This window comes from Pinus tabuliformis, chromosome 5_2 (assembly GCF_031772625.1).
Source record: "Pinus tabuliformis cultivar Carrire ecotype Pingquan chromosome 5_2, CPIR1, whole genome shotgun sequence".
NCBI lineage: Eukaryota > Viridiplantae > Streptophyta > Pinopsida > Pinales > Pinaceae > Pinus > Pinus tabuliformis.
In genome coordinates this window covers 432,135,303-432,160,291 of record NC_142306.1, presented here as the reverse complement: position 1 = coordinate 432,160,291, position 24,989 = coordinate 432,135,303, and the positions used below count along the sequence as shown (strand labels likewise).

At 31.5% G+C, this 24,989-nt stretch overlaps 1 pseudogene; it reads right to left on the bottom strand.

Moving 5' to 3' along the window:
• Positions 1-203: 203 nt before the first annotated feature.
• The window catches only part of LOC149159487 (putative pectate lyase 18), a 50,231-nt pseudogene continuing 25,445 nt past the window's right edge, over positions 204-24,989 (bottom strand).

Sequence of the window (24,989 nt, the reverse complement as noted above, 5' to 3'; positions counted from 1 at the left end):
AGCAAAATCAAAACACTTCGGCACATAATTCTTATGATTAAGTTCTACATTGCGGACAAAGTTTAAAATGACTATTTTTAAAATTTACATTTTCATATAAACATGAATCTTTTATACTTGCGAAATTGACAAAGTAATAAATTGCAGATCAATATCAATATGCCGGATAACTTATTATTATAAAAGATAATGTGAAGTTGCAGTTAGCAGCGAGTTCCTTTCTTGCACGAGAGCACGCCTGCGTTCCTGGTGATCTCTTCCACAACGGCTGAACTCTTTGGTCTGCCACTGCATGCGGTTGCATAGGTCGAAAGCACCTGAGATCCTGACGGCCTGAAATATGCACCATTTAGTAGCATAACATCTTCTGATATCCAGTTCCACTTTTTCCATTCATTTTCTGTGGTGTTTTGCCTCATGGTTACTTCTTTAGCAAAGGGATTTGCAGATGCCACAAATCTGGTGTTTTGCCTCATGGTTACTTTAGCAAAGGGATTTACACTAACTCAGTAGGGTGCGGTTTGAACTTCCACCAATGACATACATTTCCCACTCAGTGTAATCATTGTTAAACGCATGGAAGTATCCATATCGGCACCTACATCCATTTAATTCATTATTTAAAATCTAAATAATATAATAGCTATTTCATACTTTTCCTTCACGACAAAATGAAAAATAAAACGGTAAATGAATAAAATAACAATTAAATTATTCACCTTGGCATTCGTTGCACGAGACCTTCCCCAAAATGGTTGAGTGCAACCGTTGCCTGCGTAACTTTGTCATGATGGTGGTCGTCACTGTGACCCAATAGCATCCCCTACCATTGGAGAAAAGCGCAGCGTGAATTGCAATTTATGAACGAATGAGTGAATAAAATAGAGTGAATTGCAATTAATGAACGAATGAGTATGTGAGCTTGGTTACCTTGGTGTGGCGAGTGAAGTAATTGTTGGAAATGGTGATATAGGTGGATGACTTGACTGCGTCAATGAGGCCATCTTCACAGTTAGACATAGAGCAATGGTCCACCCATATGTGCCTCGCTGTCGAGAAGGAAATCCCATCGCCATGATTTATTTTGCTATTCAGAGTAAAGGTGTTTACCATAGCGTTTCGTAGACGCTTACACTCATGAATGTTGATGCCATGAATGATGATGTTTGTCACATCTTTTATGGTGATACACGGGCCCTTACCAATGTGAAAGTTGGCGCCTCGTCCATCGATTGTTTTGAAGCTGTTGATAACCAGCTCTTCCTTGAGCTGGAGGAGCATGTCATTTTGGAAGATGATCCAAAAAATCACGGCATCATCACCGCATCCGTAACGACATAAAACTTGCCGTTCTCGCCTCGGATGGCATGCTTGCCAAATCCAATGCCGCAAACTGCCAGCCGTTTTCTGTTGCGCTACCAATTGCACCGGGAAGGTGGACTTCACTATAGTGCGGATTGATGACTACGAAACTGTATTGGGGTGGAGTTTATGAAACAATTCGATGCTATGATTGTACCACATTTGAAGAAGCTCTACATTTACGATGGAAGGGAAGATGTACCCATTGGTGTGCCTACCATTGGTGCAACGAGACCTGATTGTAAAGTAGGAGCAATGCAAATGGAGGATAAGGAAAAAGTGAACAAGCGGTTGTCCACTGTTGAGGCAAAGCTTGTGGAGCAGTCAGTGGTCATCAAGACACTTTCAGATAGCATCTTGGACTTAACAAGAAGGCTAGAGCTGGTGGAAGATGATGATGATGATGATGAGGTATATGTGAGACCGGATGTCCAAAAGGAAGACCGGGTTGCTTATCTACAAAGGATGGAGATTGAGGATCCTGATAGATGGATCGAGTTGATTAGTGAGGGAGAGCCTTCAGGCTCTACTCCCTCTACATCTTCTTAGATGAGTAAGAAGATGGGCTCATTGTTAGCTGCTCATGGCAGTGAGTCCTCAAGCATATGGAGCAGGTATGATTGATGATGGCATGTTGCAGATGAGATGGATGGAGTTTCCATGGACCCGGGCATGGATCGTGGAGATACGTACTTTGGTATGGTGAGCTTGGTGGCAGTTGGTCACTAGGCCGAGACATGGTGGAGACAGTGGTTCTACATATGTTGCAGTGATGTTTGCCTTATGTGGAGGAGTCAACATCATGGATGATGGTATGTTGTCGAGGACGACAATGATTTCAGGTGGAGGAGAATGTAAGGCCTTCGGGTGACGGTGCGACGGCGCCGGGCACGAACGCGGGCGGACGCGCACACGGGCGCGCTGAACGACAGTTTGCGACGAGCTGCGGGAGAGGCGCGACATAATACGACGTAACCATGCTACGTTATGGAGTACATGAAAAATGACTAAGTGTCGTTTCATACGTGAACGTATATGTTATGAGGGCATGGAAAGAAGGTTTATATGCGTTGAAACGTTGGACATGAAACGTACCCAAGCCGACACCATAAAACATAACTTGGGGGCGTTCATAATAAAAGTTAGAGGTCGGCCCAAAGATTATATGCAAGGTGATATGCGTATATATAAAGGGGACTGCACCTCATTTGTGACAACCAACTTCGCACAACAAGTACGCACAAGGGGTAAAAGCAGCGCAGGGATAAAGGTAGACTATGCATATCTCATGCGTAGTGCTTCTAAAGGCGCAGTTTTGGACTTAAGTGCGGTTTGAGTGAGGCAAGCGTGCCGGAAGTGGAGTTATGTGCAGATAATTGTATGCAGGATTTGGCAAGGTGAAATAGGTGGCTCGGGTGAGCGTTCCACCTTGTGCAAAGGTGCATATAATTGTATAAGGCTGTTCTATGCCTTGTTGTAAAATTATTCTAAGTGTTGGCTTGAAGATTGTCAAGCATCACTTGTATTTGTACTATTGAAGAAAAGCTGTTATAATACATTGTTGGGCAGACTTTCTGGGAGTTGCCCCTCCCTTTGTACTTGATTATTGTTGATGTTCTCGGTTTATTGTATATGGTTAATAATTGAGAATGGTCTTCACTAAAGTATAAAGGATAATGCTTTATTCAGTTAAGGATGTTCATGTTGAAGTAGGCGTAGTCCACGGGTGTTAGTATTGTTAAAAAGAAAGCGCTCAGTGGTGCCGCACCTCGCTACAAGCGGTTGGAAGATCACCGCAGGTGTAGGGGCGTGACACTATCCTAATTGTTACCCTTCAAATCTCTACAATGGTATTTTCGCATGTCATAACTGACAATTCACGTTTCATCTGAATTTCAGATCAAGTTTAACATTTAAATCTTTGATAAACATATAATCATTCAAGAGATTAAGTTTAACATGTAAATGTTAGGAAGATGTCAAATCATTAATGATTAAGTTTAATATATAGATTTAAAATCATATAAAAAGAATATGTATTAATTTGATCAATTTAATCTATAGGAAAATGAAATTAATTAATTGGAAAGTATTGTTTTTATATATAAATAAAATAAATTAATATTGCTTTTCACAATTATTTATGTGAGTTTTTAGGTACTATTTTTTTGATATGATTTATGATTGAAAATTAATACCTTTTAAATTTATCTATGAAGCTAAGAGTATTGTGTTATATATTTTTATATTTTATTTGAAATTTATAAAATTTACATTATTAATTTTTATCTTTGGAACATTATCATAATTATTATTAATTTTTTAATAAATAATTAAATAAATAAAATAAAATAAATATAATTGATTTTATATTAATAAATTTATTTACTTTTAAAATTAATTTATATTATAGTTTTAATGGATAGTTTAATTAGTAGAATTCTCATTGTTAAGTAATTTGCTAACTGGAAGGTTATCGGGTCAAATTTCCGAGACACCCTTCAAGTTAGACTGATCAAAGAAGCGCTCGAATAAATCCCTTTAAATAGATCTACCTAAACTTCAATTGAAAAAAATATATATACATTATTAATTTTTATACTTTAATCATTATAATAATAATAATAAATTCTCCAAACAATATTCATATATATTTTTTTTGTGTGATATGTTTTATTTTCTTAACTCAAAATATGAAAAAACTGGAGTGTCCCTTTTTTCTCGTTAAGTTATGTTTACATAAATGTTTATAACTAAACATGTGTTACATTCTTTAAGCTAGAGATTCTCTTAATTGTTTATTAAAAACATTTCTCTCTGCGTAGAACAATAACAAAATATAAATCATCCTAAACTGCCACATTTTATTAGGCTATAAAACATACATTTAATTAATTAATCTCAACCCAGCCAGCGCCATTATAATGCTCTTATCCAAATGATGACAATTTTAAAATACAAAGAAACAAGTGACAAATTGTTAATTAGTAAAAGGCTGAAGGTTTTATTAAAACTGAAAATTGGAGCACATATACATAACGAAATCACAAAGCCTTATACTCCAAATATGTCCACCCTCTAATCGTCCATGAATGTGCTGTGAAGTGAATTGAGGCTAATTTGTATAATCTACGGGAAATGTTTTAAGAAAGGTATCTTTTATGTAAATATAATTCAAAATTATATTATGAATACTTTATTTTTTAATGTAATATTTATGTAAGGTTAATTATATATATTTTATAAGAGTAAGAGTATGTATTAGGGTAAAAATGAATTTTATTTTTATGTAGAATTTGAAACCAAACTTATAAATTAATAATATGTATTAGTATAAATTTGCAATATTATTTTACATTTTTTTTAAATGAAATAATACATGAAAAACTCAAGAAAGTTAAAAAAAAATAATAATAAACATTGAAAATTGGCACAATTGTTGAAAGAGGAAACAATAATATACATTTTTAGAAATTAGAATTATTTATGCAAGAGACATGTGGATGGATGAATAATAAATATATTAGTAAATACATAATTAGAAGTTTTGCATGAATAATAAATATATTAGTAAATACATAATTAGAAGTTTTGCATGAATAATAAATATATTAGTAAATACATAATTAGAAGTTTTGCATGAGTAGACATGTCATATTTTGTAAAATAATGTAAGAAGAGTGATAAAGAATTGCTATACAAGTCACCAAGCATTTTTTTGGAGAAATTTTCAAAATAAAATGTTAAACAATTTTCTCCTAATTATACTAAATTTTGAATAAACTTTATTTTGAAATAAATATTTCATATTTCTTTTATAATTATATAAGTGATTAGTGAAAAAATAAGGTCATTTAATTATTGTTAATTTATACACATTTATATAACCTTTATAATTTCAAACAGATAGCTACACTTCCTTTTCCATTCACAAAATTAAACAAACCACTAACATAAAAACCCTATCTTCCCTTTACAAAAAAATAAAATTCTCCAACAACAAATTATGCTTATAAATACATATATTTATAAAATAACTCAATTAAAAATAATACATACAAATTTAATAAACTTAAACTGATTTTAATATCTCTTCCAGCTTTATGTGAACTTATTTCTAACTTGTATTTATAACTTCAAGATGTAGAATCCTCAGATTTTAATATCTCTTCCAGCTTTATGTGAACTTATTGCTAACTTGTATTTATAACTTCAAGATGTAGAATCCTCACTCCCTGTTAATGTATCTCGATGCTAACTTTAAATATTAGATGAGCCGAGCATGGAAAGCCACTGATACCTAAAAGTTGTCAATAATCTTGTGGAAATTTTGAGAACTGTCGGAGACTTAAAGTCTCCAAAAGTCAAAAGATCGATGTTTGTTGTATTGAGATGCAAATTGCAAGCGAACCGATGTGGAAAGCCTTGCGAACGAACAGTAAACCATCAAGTAACATATATCTAATGATGTCACTGTGAAAATCCCCTCATGTCACTGTGAAAACGTGCGCCTACATCCGTATTTCCGTTACTACGTCCAATAGTTTCGATTGCATTAGCCCCTTGTTTTCGCGTTGATTAGGGTTTTTCATGAACTTTTAATAGAAAAGGTTAACTTTTCATAATCATGGTTTTTCGTTAGCTTATAAAAAAATTATTTTCTGGAAGTGTATGAGAATCAAACACATGTTTTAAATGTTTAATTTATAATTTTTTAGAAAAAGTTGTACCTTGAGTTACGCTATTGTAATAACTAAAATAGTTATAAGGTGGTAGGAAAATAATTGAAGGTAATAGTGTCAATTTTTAGAAAAAGTTGTACCTTGAGTTATACTATTTTAATAAATATAGTTATAAGTGGCAGAATATAATTTACCGTAATAGTATCAATATTTTGATATATAATTGATAATTATTCATATAAATTTGTTTTTACAAATATTTAAATTATTTTTTAAATGATATTATTTTATATATATAAATAAATAAGTGCTATAGAGTAGCTAGTAATTATGGTTTAGTGTAAATATAATTAAAGTAAAGTAAAAATACTAAATTCATTTTAGAATTAAGGTTTAGAATTCAGCTAATTTAAGGTTTACTGATTGGTAGATTGAGATATTTTCTTAATTGCAATTTTGTATTGTTGTGATGGAGTATCCAAACCTATTCAACTACAAATTTTATTGTAATGATAATATTTTTATTGAAAAATACATCATAAAAAGTTTTGCTTTTGTATGTAAAATATAAATAAATACATTTTAAAAGATAATTGTTCTTAAAAGAAAAATTAATATATTTCATAAAAAAATACAAATATAAAAATAAATTGTTTTCTTTACTTAATAATTTAATAATCATTTTAATTTACTATTAATATCTTTTACTATTTTTTATTAATATTAAAATAAATTATATAATAATGGTTAAAAGTCATTTATGAATTTGAAAAAGAAATAATATATATAAATAATTTTTATTTCTAAAATAATTATATAATAAAAAAATAAAAATATTTTACTATTTTCTATATTTGTTTAAATTTAGAGTTCGAAACTATTTTGATAATTAGTGAATTATTTAAAATATGTAATTTTAAAGATTTTCACCTAATTATTAATTATTAACGAGTTTATCCGATTGCATTGGTTTATGTACTAATTTTATCTACATTGCTCAGAACTCTCTCCACGTGAAACTTGGATCTAGTTATATTACCCGGTGCCCCTATCCCATAAACTTTTCTCCATACTTTGATACAAATGGCTTGGGCGCCCCGCCCTGAACGCAGCGGAGTATTATGCTGCTTGCCTCTGCTCAAGTAAACAACAACAATTGTGCTACTTGTCTCTGCTCCTCCAATAGTATTTTCACATGTCATAATTGGCAATTCACGTTTCATATGAATTTGATCTACGTTTCATATGAATTTCAGGTCAAGTTTAACATGTAAATCTTCTGTAAATATCTAATCGTTACGTTTAATATGAATTTAAGATCAAGTTTAACATTTAAATCTTAGTTAAACATCTAATCGTTTTTTAACATGTAAATGTTAGGAAGATGTCAAATCATTAATGATTAAGTTTAATATATAGATTTAGAGTCATATAAAAAAATATGTATTAATTTGATCAATGGAATTAATTAATTTGAAAGTATTGTTTTTATATATAAATAAAATAAATTAATATTATTTTTCACAATTATTTAAGTGAGTTTTTAGGCACTACATGATTTGTGATTGAAAATTTATATTTTTTAAATTTATCTATGAGGCTAAGAGTATTGTGTTATATTTTTATACTTTTAGAAAATGATAAAGTAGTTCAGCCTTCTCTTCGGCTATATCACCTGGTCCAACTTCCAATGTTAGGCCTCCTTCATTAAGTGCTCAAACTTGTCTTTATATAGATTTACAATGCACATAATGTAAAAATTATGTCTACAATGGCTCAATAATAGTAAAAAAAAACCCCACTTGGGCTCTTGTTAGGCTCTATTTTGCCAAAAACTGAAGAAGTTATGTTCTAGAGAAGTTTTTCTGCTAACTCCTCTATAAACTAGACTTCATTGCTGACTCTCCTCTACAAGCTAGACTTCTCTACTCACTATTCTACGAATTCTTCCATTCTAGGGCCTGTCGAGTGCCAATTTTGCCCAGCATTGGTGAGATTCCTGACGGTTCAGGTGCAATTTTTTGTTTCTTTTAAATGTCTAATAAGGCTTATCAGCGAAAAATTTGGGCCACATGGGGCAATGAGCCTCGGGGTTGGGGCTAACGCCCAACCCTGTCAGCATGGCCCCCTAGTCTATCAACATTCGGTTCCATGGCGCATATAACCTAGGGTTGGCCCCCATATTATCCACATCCATCCCGCTAAGCTTTGTGTTGCGTCTTCCTTCGGCAATATGGTTCAAGGTTTAGACCGTGGGTAAGGGCTAAGCCCCCAGTGCTTGGTCACTCTACCCATGGGCTCATGGGCAGTGTAGTGACCAAGGGTGAGGGGCTTTGCCCCGACCCCCTCTCCGAAGTTCAAATTGCTTAAATTTTAAATAGGATTTCAATGCTATGGTTTATTAAGCAACACCATTCACGATGCAGTGGAGCGTTGCATTTATTGTTCAAAGATCCCAGTATTCGAACCCAGTCAGGCCTCCGGCCAACCCATACTAATCTTTGACACTGTGTTGGGGTGCCACATGGCATCGCACCATTGGTCCACCTAAAAACCCTAACCACCAATCAAAACCTGTGAAATTGAACTAATCACATGAGGCCACTTAGTAGCCTCCCATTGGCCTGAGAATACCAGTGAACCTACACAATGAGCTTGTTGATCTATTGTATGAACTGCCAAGTTAGTAGTCCTGCATCCAACCTATGAAAATTTTACTTGTTTGGGAAAGAGATCAAAATGCGATATTGGGAGCATATGATATGGATTTTGGGCGATTCAAGTCGCGTTGGACTTAGACTGGCGAGATCTACGCTTTGGCACTAATTTCGAGCATTTTTCAACACTTTAAATTTTGAGCAGTTTACTAATCCTTTGGATCACTCCTCCACACTAGAATCTTTTGGACATCCAAAAGACTATTTTCAGTCAACAAAAATATGAGGGCATAGTTACCTCACACTTCCAATCTCAATCCATCTAGCTTTTCTTGGATTTGTACCTTTGAGCCCCACACGAAGGTATTCCACGTTCCCTCTTCTTGAAGTTCTTTTTTTTCTGTCAAGGATAATATCCTGCTGCAATTATTCAGGAAATTTAGGAGAGAAATATTTTATTAAAGGAATATGAACATTATCTCCTTGATCCTCAATTAAAAGAGGCCCATATAATCTAAAATTCTCAACATTAACAACTAAATACATTTGCATATATGGAGGCAAATCCAACTGGAAGGCATTATTACCAATCTTTTCTAAAACTTAAAAGGTCCATACCTTATTGGTTTCAATTATTTACCTTCTCCTTGAAGTCTATCCTTGCTCATGTAAAGAAAAACTTCATCTCCAACATGAAAATTGTGGTCAACATGATGCTTATCATGCCTTGTCTTGTACTTGGTCTGACTCTTTTCCAAGTGTTCTTGAACCATTTGATGCACCAATTGAACTTTTTCAATGAATCTCTTGGCCTTATCAATGTCATTATGTCCACTAATAGCAACATCTTTCCCAAACCTAAAATATAAAGGTTATTTTCATAAGTATCCCAAGTATGCCTCAAATGGAGATGTTTGAGTCCATGAATTCTTTGCCCATTTGTAAGCATTTTGAATGTAGTGTAAGTGTTCATCCCAAAGATTAGGATGTTTGTTTCAATAACCATGAAGAAGATTTACTACTATTCTGTTCACCACTTCTGTCTGTCCATCAGTGTGTAGATGGAATGATGTGATCTTTTTCAACTTGGTGTCCATGAGTCCCCATAAGCTTGACCAAAATTTCTCGACAAATCCAGAATCTCGATTATAAATAATAGATTTGGGTAACCCAAAATGCACCCATACATTTTTAAAGGACATTTGTGCAGTGTGTTCACTTGTAACCTGCTTCTTACAAGGCATCAAAATACACATCTTGCAGAAACAATCCACCACAACATAAAGATAATCATGATTTTTTTTGGACATAGGTAACCCTCCTAAAAAGTCCATAGAAACACTTTCCCAAGGACGCGAAGGAACTGGAAGTGTCGTATACAATCCTAACTTTCTATTGCTAGGCTTACTAGTAGCACATAAATAACATCCTCTTACATGTCGCAACACACTTTCATTCATACAAGGCCAATAACAATACCTTGGTAATTGTGCCACTCTCTTTCCTACACCAAAATGGCCAACAATAAGAGAAGTATGTGCTTCCCTTATGATGTTGATTCTTTCACCCTATAGAATGCATAACTTGCCAAGATGATACAAGAATTTATCATGAACATAATAATCTAATTCCTCTACTTAGCTTCCTTGGCACAAAGTTACATATACATCTTTAAAATAGTCATCTAAAGCATACTCTTCAATATAGCTCTCATGCATGAGAGAATTATGCTTAAGAATAACTGGTGGACTAACAATTGTTGTGGATACCATATCAACAAATTTGTTATAGATACCCTTTTTATACATTATTATCAAATGGAATTGTTGCAGTTAACCCATCCAATGGTTGATGATTAGTGTGAATTATAGTTTCCTTTCCCATCAAATAGTGTTCCCATTTTTTCACACTTTGCACCAAAGCATACAATTCTTTGTCATATCTAGATTAGTTAACTACTGCACCAGTAAAAGTTTCAGAATGCTAACAAATGGGCTTAACATGTTGCATCAAGACTGCTCCCATGACATAGTCACTTGCATCGATATGTATCTCAAATGGATGTCTTAAATCAGGGAATGCAAGTATTGGTGTTGTATTGATTCTCTCTTTCAATGCATTGAAGGCTTTCTGTTGCTTGCCTCTGCACTAAAAAAATTGTTTCACACTTTTCAAGGCATGTAATGGAGTTGCAATTGATGAGAAGTTGGAAATGCACTTTCTCCAATATTGGGTTTCTCCCAAAAATCTCCTAACTTCTGTTACATTATTGGATTTAGGCCAAACCACAATGACTATGTCCTTTGATAGATCTATCTTCAATTCACCCCATCCAACAATATATCCCAAATACACTAACAAGGTTTCTCCCAATTCAAATTTAGACATCTTTAAAAAAAAAAATTATTTATGTAAGACATCTATGACTTAGCTAACATGCTTGACATGCTCTTCATGAGTCTTGCCACAAATCAATATGTCATCTAAGTAGACTATCACAAATTCTACAAGAAAAAGTCTTAAGACATAATTCATAACTCTCATGAATGTTGCAAGAGAATTACAAAGCCCAAATAGCATAACCAACCATTCAAGCAAACCTTGCCTTGTTTTGAAAGTTGTGTTCCATATGTCTCGTTCAAAAATCCTAATATGATGATAGTCATTTCTCAAGTCCAACTTAGTGAAATAAACACTATCTTTCAGCTGATCAAGTAAATCATTAATTTGAGGAAGAAGGTAACGATTCTTTACTATGATCTTGTTCAAGGCTCTGAATTCCACACACATATGCCATGTACCATATTTATTTGGAACTAAAACAATTGGTAACCCGCATGGCTATGTGCTTGGTCTGATGACCCCTTCATCAAGTAACTCTTGGATTTTTTTCTTGATTTCTGCATTCTCCATAACTATATCCTGTACATGCCATTGTTTGGAAGAGGACAATCTTGTTGCAATTGGATCTCATGTTGGATTCCTCTTTTAAGAGGAAATCCTTCAGGTTCCTAAAACATCTTATCATACGTGTTAACAACCTCAGTCAAATCAGAGTTTAATCTTCCATCATGTCCTTGGAAGGCTTCATTTTCAAAATTCTCTTTGGGTTTGATCATCAAGACTACAAAATTATTACTAAAATTAAAAATCCTCTTCATTTTTCCAGCATTCACAAGTGATAAATTCAACTTCTTTCTATGTGTTGTAACAAAGTACTCAATCAAATTCGTAAAAAAATGATAGTTGTTCTCATGGCAATGAAATATGGCTCTCCTATCATATAGATATGGGCTTCTGAAAACAATGCCAAAAATGTCAAGTGGAATTATATCAAGCTCTACCTCATCTATAAAATTTGTAGTGATGGAAAATTCTAGTTCACATCCTTTTGTCATATGCAATTGTGCATTGTCACATATCCAACCTAAAGGATAAGGTTTTGGATAAGGAATGGTTTCCAAGTTTAATTTCTTAATAACGTCTTATGAAATAGGATTTGCTTGTGATCCACTATCTAATAGCGTATCTATCTTGGTATGTTTTCAAATGACTCTAATGTGGAAAAACTCTATTCTTTCCTTTTCGTGTTGAGTTTCATTGAGGTTACCAGAAGAACTAGTACTTGCAATAAAGTCCTTACCTTTAAATCCCATGGTTGTGACCTTTGTTTCATCCCTGGAATTGGATCCTAAATCATGTTGTGTAGTTGTAGCAGTCTTTTGTTTCCCTTTGTTGTTAAACTTTTAAGGTCTCATTTTAGGATGAAGTTTCCAATGATGATCTTCATCATGACCTTCTTTTGAACAAAGGTTTACATGTGTGTTTTTTCTCCCTCATTCTTGATTGAAGCATTCTTCTCCCTTTTTCCTTTGACTTTCCCCTTTCCTTTGTCTCCACTCTTGAATGGATTTTTACTTCCCTATTGGGGAACATTCTTTCCCCTCGCTTCTAAATGAGTTTCCTGTACACAAACTTCATATAGTTTTGTAGGGTTAAACATGAGAATTATGTTTCTCAAATAACTAAGTAAACCTTGAATCTATTTGATTAGAGTGTCTCGAGAGGATAAATCTATACCCAAAATCAAATATCTTTTCTTAAATTCTTGAGTATAGCTTTGCACATTTTTACCCTTAGCTTGCCTGATGTTTTTCCAATCCATTATAGATTTTTGCATGTATGCTAATAGATAAAATTCTCATCTTATTGCGACAAAAAAACAATTCCAAGAGGATAAAACCTTACCACTTTTATTCATGTCCTCTTGAGTTTTCACCTCCCACCAAATGGGTGCTACACTTTCCAACCTAAGAGAAGCGAGCTGGATTTTGGTTTCATCATCCTTGATTCTTTGTATTCTACAATATACTTCAATCTGACAAAGCCAATTATCTAATTTCTCAATATTTACCTCTCCATTGTACACAAAAAAATTCAAACTTTATGTCAAGCTTTAAGAAAGGAGTTTTTCCATGTCCCTTTGGAGAATTTGGATGGGTTTGTGGAGGGTTAGAAGTAGAAGAAGATGAGGATGAGCATGAGGATGGAGGTTAAGGTAGTGGCTTGTCACCATTCACTGCATTTGGAGGTTTGTATCATTTTCCACCATCTCCTTTTAGAGGTTTTGAGCTCTCTCTTTGCAACCTTAAGTTCCTTTCCTCATAAACAACATTCACCATTTCAAACATTTCAAAGAAATATTTTTTAAAAGTTCTCTCATCTTCAGACATCCCTTCATGACCTTCTTCATGTGCCATGATTAGTGAATATTGAGATATGGGTGTTCTCCTTGAAACAATTTTAGACCTTGACTCCACAAGCTCTCCTTCTCCTATTTTGAGCTTCAACCTTGCAAGCATCATAAAAAACATGCAAATAAAATCAAACCTTCAAAATAACCTTGAGCACTGATACCAAGCTAATCTGCTATACAAAATTGAAGGTGATAGGAAAATTTGCAAAGTAAAATTTTATGTCTTTTAGGCAATGGATCACTTTGCAAAAGCACATAAAATATTGGTTTAAAACTCATTTAACAACATGAAAACATAGACAAATATACCATATGAGAAATACAAAACAATAAAATGATAAACGAGTTCACCCCTCTCCTCATCCAGCTTCCAATGTTGAGCCTCTTTCACTAAGTGCTCAACAAAGACTAAATAAGAGGGTAAAACAAGTATATAGGTTAATGGTGTAGTTGAGTAAATAAACTAATAGATCTTGTAGACTATAGAAATACATATGCCAATGCATGGGTGTAGACTCTTCCTCAATTCATGTTTTTATCAGTCTAATTTTGTATTTTCTATAGATTCATTTTTTCTTGTTTAACATGGGTCACAAAACTTTGGATTCCAATACTAATCATGCTTCTAGGCTTTAATTCTTATTAGCATCATTTTAAATACATAGCAACTTATTTAGGGTGCATTACTAGACTAAATTATGTTATGCAAGTTCCCCTATATCATGATTTTAATCTATTATGAGGGTGCTTGGAAGATAATGATGGTGTAAGAAGTCATAATGGGGCCATCATGAAATCACTAATGTATGAAAAAGTGAGAAATCTTAAAAATAGGTACATGTTCATAATACTATAGACTTTGTGCTCCCCGTATCGCCTCACAAACATGCCAGTTTGGATTTTCAAGAACATGTGCACATTCTCGAAAGCATGAGTAAGATTTCAACAGTGTGGGGGAAATTTCAAAAAACACATGCTTTCAAGAATGTGTCTATTTTCAATAACATGGATGTTATTTCATATCTAGAATCTTTAAGATGTAGGGAGCAAGGGAGGGAGGGAGAGATATAGCTGGAGGTTTGGTTCAAATGATGGAATAAATAAGCGAGGGAGGGAAGGAGGGACATATATGGAAATGAAGGAAGTGGAGTGAGTGTGGAGAAAAAAGGAGGATAAAGAGAGGGAATGAAGGAGAGAGGTGTAAATGGATAACGAGAGAGTTAATGAGTGAGAACCAGAAATTAAGAGGGAGATAGAGTCACAGGGTAGATAAAGAGCAGTAGGAAGATGGAAATGTAGAGAGGGAAAGGTGGGCGATAGTGGCCAATGCGGAAGGGAGATAAAGGGAGAGTAGAGAAGAGAGAAGAACAAAGAAGAGAGAGAGTGATCATGTGTGTGTGTGTGTGTCAGAGAGAGAGAGAGAGAGGAGAGAGATGGAGGAAGGTACACAATGAATAATATATATGTTTTAATAATGTCATGTTCTTTCTGATAAAATGACCAGATTATGAGAGTATCAATATTTTATGTTAGTAAAGTTAATATCAATTTTTAGTGTTGTAATGTCTCTCTTTTCGCTCTAATTTACAATAATAATTGAGTGCATTTTAGATTTGTTAATTACATGAATTTCTTGATTGATGTCCTTCAACTAGAATTATGTTTGGTACTATTTGGGATTATACAGTCATCTAATAATTCATCATGGCATGAATATATATGAATCACAAACATATCAATAGTTATATAATGTTGTTGGATACTTTGATTGGGCGTATGAATAAGTGACATGATTTTATGGTGTATATATATGATTTGTACTATTAATCTAAACTTCTTGTATAAATCCACTAATGACCTCTAAAGTGGATATGGAGAACCACATGGATATTTAATGTAACCTAAAGTTGCACACCTAAGTTGTGGATAAGACATTATCCATCAATTTGAATATGATGTTGTGAAGATGTTAATATGATTTAAAACTTGTTAGGAAATGAGTTATTTGATGTATATATGTAAATGTCTCTCTCTCTCTCTCTCTCTCTCTCTCTCTCTCTCTCTCTCTCTCTCTCTCTATATATATATATATATATATATATATATATATATATATATATATATATATATACGTTATTTCTAATTAACCTTAGATATGTGTAAGTGTTGTAAGGAGAGGTTGATAGATGATCAAGAAATTACACATTTCCATGATGCAGGCCATATGAAGTAACTCACAAGGTATAACTAAGGGGCACATTATAGTTACATGCAATCCTCAGACCTCAATGACCATGAGCCTCTCACCTTGAATAAACTAAGGGGCATGTTATAGATACATGCAATCCTCAGACCTCAAAGACCACAAGCATCTCACTTTGAGTAAATGGAATGTAGATAACATAGAATTTTTCCTTGTTATATTGGATTTCTTCCTACCATGAAAATTCCTAATTCGATGGATGATCATAACCTCACCATTAGTACTAATTATATTGGTATCAATAGTAATATTGATACATATTCAATATTTCAAGAAACATATGCTTTATGTGCATCCCATTCAAAATAACATTATGAAAAAAGAAAATTCATGAAAGTAATATTCCTACAAGGATAATTACATGCATTCAATAAGGGTGAGCATCTGAGGTAAAAATATATTTGATTTCTTTGTGGAATTTCGAATGGAAGTTAGATATTAACAATATGTATTGGTATAAATTTAATATAGTATCTTACATTTTTTAAATTAAAATTTAAATGTTACTTGAAATAACCAAGAAAGTTATAATCGATAATAGAAAAATTGTTGATAGCAGAAATAATAATATACATCTTTAGAAATTAGAATTATTTATGAAGGGACATGTGGATGGATGAATAATAATGATATTATTGAATTAATAATTAGAAATTTTACATAAGTGGACATGTTGTGCTTTCTACAAATATTGTAAGCCCATTGAGAGAGAGAGTGGCCATATAAAAAAATCTAGATGATAATTTTACTACTCAAAAATTGCAAAATAAAATGGCAAAGAATTTTCTCCTAATTTTATTAAATATTTATTAAATTTTATTTGGAAATGGATATTGATATGTCTTTAATTGCTACATAATTTATTAATAAAATGTTTAAATCATTTGATTATTGTTAATTTGTAAACATTCATATGATCTTTGTAACTTCAAATCAAAAGCCTAGCTTCCTTTTCCATTTACTAAGATGGAGAATGATAAAACCCTAAACCACTAGCATTAAAAACCTATAATGACTTTATAGAAAAAACATAAAATTCTTATCATTAAATAAAAAACAACACATATATAACTAATATTCATAAAATCTATATATAAACTCATGTCAATATCTTTTAAAACTAACTAGTACAAATTCATATAATCTTAAAATCTATATATAAACTTATTTCAATATCTTTTAAAGCTAACTTGTACAAATTCATATAATCTTCGTAACATGAAGGAGGAACCCTCACTCCCTCTTACTCTAACTATCACATGAGAAAAGCGTGGAAAGCAAATGATACCTAAAAGTTTGCAAGAACAATACCTACTAGTTTGCAAAATTCAAAAGATCGACGCTTTCGTATTCAGATGCAAATTTAACTGACATGCTAGCGAACAGTTAGTCGTCAAACGATCACCACGCAGCATATCTATAATGATGTAATGCTGTGAGATTAGGGATGCTTTAATCTACGAAATATTTCAACTTAAATTTTTGTTTTTCTCATTCATATTTTAATGTATCAATGACCGTTATTTAAACGTATCTATTTGAAAGCAATAGAAGACCACTTTTATTCGGAGTTGAAAAAAAATAATTAAAGCTATTTATTTTATTATCTCAAGTATATCAGTTTCATTGAAAATATATAATATATTTGTTCGAGGGTAGATCATTTTTTGAGATTCCAGGTTCAAGCTTCCTGGTTGGTCAGCCAACAAAAAAATAAAAATATAAAATTTGATGTTGTAGTTCTAGCTTGAAAAAAAAAAAAACAAAAAGAGGGGTGGGATGGGATGTTTAATTGGTGACGGTGTTTGTTGTGAAATATTATATAAATTACCGTAATTAAGTTCAAATTCATTTTATTGGATATAAAAGAAAAATTAACTATGTAAAATTTAATATAGAATTTAATAATTATATTTTACAAATACTTAAACATTTTTTTTAATTTAATTTTTAAATGTGTATGAACAATCATTATATTAAATTTTTTAAATTGTATTTTAATAGAGATATTTATGTTTACTTATCTCTAACATTAATTTCCCCATCTAAGATGTTATAGAACATTTCTCTCTAAAATAGTTTACAAATAATAAGGAATAAAATGCATCAAATTTATAAATATCTTTCATTGGAAAACATTTAAAAGTAAAATCCAATAATAAGAAACAAAATTCAAAACTAAAATTCAATGTAAAAATTGGAATATTAGATATTAAAAAAATGATTTGGAAAATATAAATACGATTTACAGCCACTTAATAATTTTCTATTATTTTAGATATGAGAGTTACCCTTTATTTTATTTTATATATAAGAACTACTCGTTTCCAATTGCAATATAATATAGGAATTATTTTTTATATAAATATAATTTATAAAATCTAATAAGAGAAAACTAACCATACCTTAATTGTGACCCTCTTATGAGAAACTGAGGAGAATTTCATAGTGGCCGTCTTATACAACCTCGGTTTTCCTTGGTATCTTTCCCTGCATTATTTCCACCATGGTTTCCACCATGGTTAGTCAAAACTGGGAGATAAGGAGAGAGTAGGTAGAATGGAGGTTCTGAGCTTGCACTTGTTTAGTAATGCTTATTGGGTAAGCACTATTTCTCTTGCTCAACTCAGTTACCAGTTGTGAGATACTTATCAAGTTATGTTTGTACATTTCTCTAGTTGATAGGGATGGGATATGGGTGACATTATTCTAGTTGATTTGGGTCGGATATGAATGACTAAATGATTTGGGTTGGATATGAGTGACTGAATGATTGTCCCAATGATACACTAACTCTATGGAAAGGAAGATCATGTGTTGGGGGCACGAATCACATTGGACAGTGAAGGTTGGATGCGACAATTCATGTGAGTTACTAGAAAGTTTTGACTACGCCATAATGCATCATACAAAAGTTGTACTTGATTGAATTGGCAAATTTGGTACTTAACAATATTGGCAAATTTAGGTAATTTTTGGGAAATAGTACCCAATTTGGTAACTATGGTATAAATCATGAGATTCAAATTTTAAATCTCTATGGATTAAACCAAAAAAAAAGTGAAAAAAATAGAAAAGTCAAAATTAATAAAAAATAATTGAAATAGAAAAAAATAATAAAACAATAATTGAAATAGAAAAATATAATAAAAAAAACCTATCTTTATTTGAAAAAGTTAAAAGCTATTTCAAATGTTTTCTCACTTGAAACTCCTAATCCTATAAATATTTTTGACAACATTAATGTAAGTATATTGAAAGAATCTTAACTAGAGTGCTTTGGTAAACACTTAGTTTCTCTAACTGTGTTCCAATCAAATATATGCTTTAACCGACCTATTTGTGACTTTTACGAAATTGTTATATTTTCAATTGCACAATATTATTAAATAATCTATAAGAAATAGTATAAAAAATTTTTACTATAATACTGTCAATTCTTAATATACAATTGATAGCTACTCATATGAATTTACCTTTTGGAATATCTAAATCAATTTTTCCTTTTAGTAAAAATGATTCAATTCTATTTTATACATCTTATAAATAAATAATAATTTTATTATTTTAATTATCTTTAAAAAAAATGTTGTTAAATTTAGCTATTCATTTTAGATCTCATTTGTGGGGAACTAAGTTTCCATAAAACACTTGCTTAAACATAATTGCATATTTTATATACTCTTTTATTTTATATAGAGTATTGTAATACAATATTTTTTTCCCTTTTAGTTCTTGGAATTTTAATTATTTTATATTTAATTATTATATATTTTATTATTATATATTTTATTTATGTTAGAATTTTGTCCTTACTTTTCTGCTTGAGTCATAAAAATGATGTGTAATTTCTTAAATTTTAAGTAAAATAAATTTGTATCAACTTTATATATAGAGATAAGAAAAAGTGTGTAATTTTTTGTGAAGTTGCAATGTGGTATTTAAAAATATATTAATATGGAAAAAAAAATTAAACATAAATAAACTAGATATTTCAATTTGTTCGCATTATATAAATATTTCAATATCCATTTTATATATGAAAGATCAAAATTGAGAAACTTAATAGGCGTAAAAAAAACACCCTCTACAACCCAATATGAAGGAGATATCTAATTTCTTATATTCTTAAGATAGAGCTCACACAAAACATTTTAAAAAATTATTAATAAAAGAAAAATCAATGTAATTCATAAATAAATATTAAATGCCCCTTAATTAATGTAAAGTAATCCAAAGTAAGAGATTTCTTATTGAACGAATAAGTGATTTTGAAGATGTGTATATCCTTCAATATTTTATATGGAGTTCATATATGTCATTTGAAAATATATTAATAAAAAAAGAACATGTCACTTAATATCAATATCTTCTCATCTCTGGCTTGGAAGATATGTAATTCCTTCAATAAAAATCATGTAAAATATAAATAAAATATTTCAATGCCCAACTTCAGTGAAATAATTTTGTACCCAATACCAAGTTTGCTTTGAATTTAAATCTAGTAGCACACTGAGATAATTGACAAGGATACCTTAGGATTTCATAAAACTTTAGAGAAGGGAAATAAACTCTTTCACCTCTATAAGGGTTGGTTTATCAAATAGACATACATCATCAACAAATTATTGCTATTTTATAGGGAGGCCTTCACCAAATAAATGCAACCTTCAAACAATCCCTATAGAATTTTTCAAAGAATCTCCCTAGTCCTCCCATTGCTAAGATGAATAAAAAGGGGGATAAGGGATCTCCTTTCCCGAGCCCACATGACGGGTTAAAAGTACCAGAATGGGAACCATTAATAAATATAGATCTTCTCATATCTTATATGAGGAAGACATGTAATTCCTTCAATAAAAATCATGTAAAATATAAATAAAATATTTCAATGTCCAACTTCAGTGAAATAATTTTGTACCCAATTTACATGTATATAAAATGAAAGAGTAAGTGAAGAACAATAAGGTATTATTATGTTCATACGTTATTTGTAATTATCTTTGAGGGAGTTGTGTAATTCATGCGACTCTTAATAGGGAGATGATACATGGCATTTGAAAAACTATTCAAACAAGAACGTTATTTCAATGTTAAGTGAAGTAGAAAGTAAAAAAGTATTATGGTTAAACCATTTCAATGTTGTATTGTTTACTATAAGGGAGATATATAATTCCTTTCATGCTCAACATCGTATTGACACATGAAAAATAAAGTATATCCATTTTAACTATAAATCTATCATGGGTTGAAAAAGATCAAAATTTGAGGAAACATTCTCTCCTCATGACATTTGAGTGGCATGTTACTCAATATGTGATTAAGATGGATTTTTAAATGTCTTTTATATATATATTCGATATTAAAACATTTTACTTAACATGTGCATTGAAATATTTTATTTATGAATCACAATGTTCATATTAAAATATTGTTTTGGTTACTAATATATTTTTAAATACACATAAATATTTAAATACTTTATCTATACTTTATATTAAATTACGCATTATCATTAGTATTTTTTAAATATCATATATTAATTTTATATGGATAATGAAATGAATTTTACATTTCCTTCTTATTACCCATATTAGAAAGTAATTAATTTTTTTTCTTAATGATTCCTTATTTTTGGGCATTGGAATATTTCATTATAAACAACGCTAAAATGATTTTATTTCTTTGTATATATAAAGAAAGTTGATATTAAAATAAATTAATTTACATGATATTCAAGTAATTTATTGAAGACCTAAATTTAAAAATTATACATCTTCCTCACACTCAAATTGAAAATATAATATTTTTTGAGATAAAATTATGTTACTTCACATGAGCAATTAACTATTTTATTTATAATTAAGAGTGAGAGTTATAGATGTTTAAGACATTTCTGAGACTCAATTGTAATATCAATAATGGAGAAAGAAAATGAGATTATAATTATTGATGTTTTAGAATGCTTTTAATTAAAAGTAACCAAATATGAATATTGATTTTTGTTTTTTATTGGTTGACATTGTTTTCTTATGTAGAAAATATTTTCTTTTTATTTTAAAAGGGACAAATGTAAACTCAAGATTGTGCAAGGAGGGAATTACACATCTCCCCATACTAAGTTGTAGAATTTGCTTCCTCCCAATACCATGAAATGTTTAAATATCTAAAAGAAAATAAAGTTACTCACGTCTATGAGTTTTCTTCTCAAAATTAGTCCTTATCTCTAAAATACATAATTGTATGTATTCTTGCACTATTTTTTCAACTAGGGGACTGCACCCAACCTAGGCCACAAAACCCATTACCATGACTAGATTTATACCCACAAAGTAATGAACTAGTGATACCCTATGTGCTTGCATGAACTTTGTTGACACTCCGTTATACTTTTTTCAAGTATCAAATTCATACATGTGCTCCTCTCCAATTAAATGATAGGTTCAGTAAAATGATTTTAACTCCTATGAAGTGACTTGGCTTTATTATTTTTTCAAAATATGGAGAGCACTCTATCTCATAAAACAATGTTACATGTTAATTGAATAGAAAAAATAAGTTAGTTGAGAATAGATTTATTTGTTACTATAAAAACCAGTTTGTATTTGTGTTCCCTCTTCTATTCCCTACACATGTGACTCTTCGTAAGACAAAAACTCTACCATATTTTTACTATTTGATCCAAAACTTTGAGAAAATATTCTCGATGTAGATGAGTTCCAATCACAGAATATACCTCCAAAATAGGAAATTCTAGGGTTACCCTTAGAAGGTCCATCAAAATTCAATTTGATAATAACACAATGAGGGGGAAAATAAGTATTTTATGAAGGAATCAGGTCTTGAGGAGGCTTATCTATGAGAATGTTCATGTTTTAAGTCAAATTTAGCCTCTTCAAGGTTGCTACCTTTAAATGTCTACCTTTTAATAATCGATCGACCAAGAGACAACAAGAAGGGTTTCTCTAATTTTTTGTGTAATCACGTCATTTAACACAGTAACGAAACCCTTCTTATCCCTAAAAATTCTTGCATTCCTTTCCTTCAAAAAATTCCAGAGAACAAAATGTGTAACTGGGATCCAATCACTATTAACTATAGGGTTTTTTAACATATAACAGTTCCATCGAACTAATGATTCTACTATATTGACTTGGTTCTAATTATTATTACCAAAAATGAAAGGAAGAATGGACCACGCTCCCTTTGAAAATGTACATGAGTTAAGCATATGCTCTATAGTTTCTTCAGCATGTGAACAAAGTGTACAAAAGGATGGTCCTTCAACACCATTTTCTCTAATCTACTACCAAGTAAGTAGATTGTGCCTTACAATCAACCATAGGTAAGTCAAGATTCTGGGATAGTGAATGTCTGACAAGATGTTGCTCCAAATATTGTTTTTCTCTTGATTTTCATGACCTATAAGAAATGAATGAGATTCATTTACATTTAACATTCTTGTAGGACTATTAACTCTCTCGTGAGAATTGTATTTTTCTTTCCAATAATCGTTGTTGAAATAATTCCCATGGAAATAACTGAGATGAGAAGGGCTAGAGTTGCTTAACATTCCACCTCTTCCAAAGTTCATCATCTATCTCCACCTGCCAATAGTGCCTAACCCGCACTGCTCCTAAGTTCGTCGTAAAAAGTTTCAAAATTCTAATGTCTTCTCTCTTAGTAATTCGTGGTAAATATTTCCATGCTTCTTCCCAAAACATGGTTTAACCCCCCTTATGTATCTCCCAAAAAGCATGACTCATCACCACCTTTTTACTTTCCTGAGCCCATATCCATATACTTGGTCCATCAACAATCAAATTATATCTTAATCTTCCTCTTGCTACATGAGGGGATCGTTATTTTGCAACCAGATCTTTTTCCACAAATCTATCCCACCTACCAACCACCATCACCATAAGTTTACCCCTAGTGCCACACTTAATGTTCCCGGGTCACGCAAACCTAACACTTCAACAAACCTTGGTAGAATTAGAGTTTCCCATGCAACCAAGGATCATTTTCTTTCCTTCTTTGCACCCCTTCACAACAAATATCTCCATTTATAGATAAAAGTCTTCCAAATAAACTTAGGTGTAGAATTAAACATCATTTGATAAATGGGAATCACCTGAAACATAGATTTCATGAGGTCCAATCTCGTTGTAAAATTCAAAGGTCAAAACATCTAATTTTCAATCTTATTGGTGAGATTTAAAAGGAAACATTTCCAATTCGAAGTGTGCTTTGAATTTAAATCTAACAGCACACTAAGATAATTGACAAGGATACCTTAGGATTTCAGAAAAATTTAGAGAAGGGAACTAAACTATTTTGCCTCTATAAGGGATGGTTTACCAAATGGACATACATCATCAATAAATTATTTTTATTTCATAGGGATGCCTTCACCAAATAAATGAAACCCTCAAACAATCCTTGTAGAATTTTTTAAAGAATCTCCCTAGTCCTCCCATTGCCAAGATGAATAAAAAGGGGGATCATGGATCTCCTTTCCTGAGCACCCATGATGGGTTAAAAGTACCAAAATGGGAACCATTAATAAATATAGATAAAAAGGGTTTCTATATAAGATATCTCACCCATGAGATCCATTTCCAAGAGAAACTAAAAGCATCTAGGTCTTGCAATAAATAAGCTTAGCTAATCCTATCAGAAGCCTTCAACAAATGTAGATTGATGATCATTATTGATTTCTTCATAATTTTCAAAGATTTAATAATATCTTGCACTATTATAATTCCATTAGAAATGTGTCTTCCCTCTACAAAGCCAGTTTGTTCCAAAGAAATATATACTGTCAACAATGGCTTCAAATGACTAAAAATAACAATGGAAATCACCTTGTAAATGAGATTGCACAATGGAATGGTTCTAAAACCAATAGGATATTATTAGTTTCCAACCTTATGAATTAGGGTATAAAAGGTAGCATTCAAACCTCCCCACATACACTAAAACTTCCTATATTTCTCCACCACCTCATGAATCTCTTTGTCCAAACAAATCCAACCAAATTTGAAAAACATTGAAGTATAGCCATCTAGATCATGTGATATGTTTTGAGGAATAGACTTGATTACTTACTACACTTCTTGGAAACAAATTGGTCACATTAAAGCTGATTTCTGCTCCTTACTGATATTTTTTGGAGTACATGTTATATTATTGATAGAATATTTTATATTATGTGAAGGATTTGTTAGTACATCCCTATGATAAGCTATCAATTCCTCCTCAATTTA